We start from the raw sequence: 3064 nt of genomic DNA, 5'->3' as shown, positions 1-3064 counted from the left end.
TCAAGCAGCGGTGAACTGCCCAGCACCATTGCCTCCTCTTACCACATGCCACCTCTTTCTAGCCAGGACCAGCTTCTAAAGCTTCCCCCATCCCTGCCTTCCCATTTCCAAGGTGGGGCTAAATTGCTGTTCCATTCCACCCCAGGCTGCAGTGGCCAGTGACAATGCTAAATGCATCCTGAGCCCTGTGCCCGATGGTCAAGAAACTCCCCACCCTTTTGTGTGCTAGGAAAAGACTCACTGCCAAGAAGGCCCCTTCCCCAAGGTTCCTTCCTTAGGTGTGAGAAGGCCAGGCACAGACACTCCTAAGTCCCATCCTTTGTCGCATAACTGATTAGCCAAACCAGCAGCCAATCTAGACAAAATGCCGCCAGCTTGACCCGACCACACTTGAGTCAGGCATCTCTGCCCTGAACTTTGCCCCACCCTCAGCCTGAGCCAGCATAGGAACTCAGGACACCCTTCTCAACGCCCCCTCTCAGGATGCAGGGGCAAACATTCCTGCATCAACTGCCAGCCAGGCCATCTGCTGGCCCCACTCCCCGCACCTGGCTCCTTTTAGCCTTATTTATTAAAAATAATAGACCAAGAAGCAGCTTCTCCGCTCCTTCTGGAATCTCCACCTGGTTCAGCCCACCTGCCTCCACTCCTGCCTCCACCATGTCCATCAGGGTGACTCAGAAGTCCTACAAGGTGTCCACCTCTGAACCCCGGGCCTTCAGCAGCCGCTTCTACACCAGTGGGCCCAGTGCCCACATCAGCTCCTCGAGCTTCTCCTGAGTGGGCAGCAGCAGCTTCCAGGGTGGCCTGGGCAGAGGCTATGGTGGGGCCAGCGGCATGGGAGGCATCACCACTGTCACGGTCAACCAGAGCCTGCTGAGCCCCCTTAACCTGGAGGTGGACCCCAACATCCAGGCCGTGTGCACCCAGGAGAAGGAGCAGATCAAGACCCTCAACAACAAGTTTGCCTCCTTCATAGACAAGATACGGTTCCTAGAGCAGCAGAACAAGATGCTGGAGACCAAGTGGAGCCTCCTGCAGCAGCAGAAGATGGCTCAGAGCAACATGGACAACATGTTCGGGAGCTACATCAACAACCTTACGCGGCAGCTGGAGACTCTGGGCCAGGAGAAGCTGAAGCTGGAGGTGGAGCTTGGCAACATGCAGGGGCTGGTGGAGGACTTCAAGAACAAGTATGAGGATGAGATCAATAAGCTTACAGAGATGGAGAATGAATTTGTCCTCATCAAGAAGGAGGTGGACGAAGCTTACATGAACAAGGTAGAGCTGGGGTCTCGCCTGGAAGGACTGACTGATGAGATCAACTTCCTCAGGCAGCTGTATGAAGAGGAGATCCAGGAGCTGCAGTGCCAGATCTCAGACACATCTGCGGTGCTGTCCATGGACAACAGCCCTCCCTGGACATGGACAGCATCATCGCTGAGGTCAAGGTGCAGTACGAGGAGATCACCAACCACAGCCGGGCTGAGGCTGAGAGCATGTACCAGATCAAGTATGAGGAACTGCAGACGCTGGTTGGGAAGCACGGGAATGACCTGCGGCGCACAAAGACTGAGATCTCCGAGATGAACCGGAACATCAGCCGACTCCAGGCTGAGACTGAGGCTCTCAAAGGCCAGAGGACTTCCCTGGAGGCCGCCATAGCAGATGCCGAGCAGCGTGGGGAGCTGGCCGTTAAGGATGCCAACGCCGAGCTGTCGGAGCTGGAGGCCGCCCAGGAGCGGGCCAAGCAGGACATGGCGCGGCCGCTGCGTGAGTACCAGGAGCTGATGAACGTGAAGCTGGCCCTGGACATCCAGATCGCCACCTACAGGAAGCTGCTGGAGGGCGACGAGAGCCGGCTGGAGTCTGGGATGCTGAACATGAGCATCCATACGAAGACCACCAGCAGCTATGCAGGTGGTCTGAGCTAAGCCTTTGGGGGCTTCACAAGCCCCGGCCTCAGCTACAGCCTGGGCTCCAGCTTTGGCTCTGGTGCGGGCTCCAGCTCCTTCAGCAGCACCGGCTCCACCAGGGCTGTGGTTGTGAAGAAGATCAAGACCCGCGATGGGAAGCTGGAGTCCTCTGACGTCCTGCCCAAGTGAACAGCCACGGCAGCCCCTCCCAGCCTGCCCCTCCTGCGGCTGCCCCAGAGCCCACGAGGGAGGCTGCTGTGCTGGGGAGCACAGGGAACAGGAGACCCACCTGAGGCTCAGCCCTAGCCCTCAGCCCACCCCTTGGGGAGTTTACTGCCTGGGGACCCCCGTTGCCCATGCCTCCAGCTACAAAGCAATTCAATTGTTTTTTTCTTTTTGGTCCAAAATAACCTCAGCTAGCTCCGCCAAAGAGTAATATAATAATAATAATAATAATAATAATAGGCTGGGTGCAGTGGCTCATGCTTGTAATCCCAAAACTTTGGGAGGCCAAAGCAAGCGATCATTTGAGGCCAGGAGTTTAAGACCAGGCTGAGCAATATAGCGAAACCCCATCTCTACAAAAAATACAAAAATGAGCCAGGTGTGGTGGTGTGCACCTGTAGCCCCAGCTACTCAGGAGGGAGAGGCTGAGGCACAAGAATCACTTGAACCTGGGAGGCAGAGGTTGTAGTGAGCTGAGATTGTGCCACTGCACTCCAGCCTGGGCGACAGAGCAAGACCCTGTTTCAAAAACAAACAAACAAGCAACAACAACAACAACAATAATAATAATAGCCTCCCTGTTTTTTTAAAAGCCCGTTCTGTCTGACCTTGAGACATCTGTGTTTTCCCTATTGCAGTAACCCTCCCCTCTTATTGCAATTGTCTTCACATAGTCTCTCTCACCTCTTTCACCTAAGTCCTGATTTGCTCTTTGTTTGACACCAGCCAGGAACAAGAACCCTTCCCCACTGAAATCGCCTCTCACAGGCCATCTACCCTCAGTGGCCTCCACTTGGTCCCTTAGGTGACGTATCAGCTCTGCAGGTAACCAGGTTCACTGATAGGTTAATGAGCTCCCCTCTATGCCCCTAACCAGCTTCATGACTCTCCTGTTTCTCAGGGCTTACTGGTTAGTAACAAAA

At 55.0% G+C, this 3064-nt stretch overlaps 1 pseudogene; it reads left to right on the top strand.

The window, feature by feature from the left end:
- Window positions 1-222: 222 nt before the first annotated feature.
- Window positions 223-2629, top strand: LOC100982997 (keratin, type II cytoskeletal 8-like; annotated as a pseudogene).
- The last annotated feature ends 435 nt before the right edge of the window (window positions 2630-3064 follow it).

This window comes from Pan paniscus, chromosome 9, assembly GCF_029289425.2.
Source record: "Pan paniscus chromosome 9, NHGRI_mPanPan1-v2.0_pri, whole genome shotgun sequence".
In the NCBI taxonomy this organism is placed as follows: Eukaryota; Metazoa; Chordata; class Mammalia; order Primates; family Hominidae; genus Pan; species Pan paniscus.
Note: the sequence above shows the minus strand (reverse complement) of the source record. Positions and strands in the feature narration are given on the sequence as shown.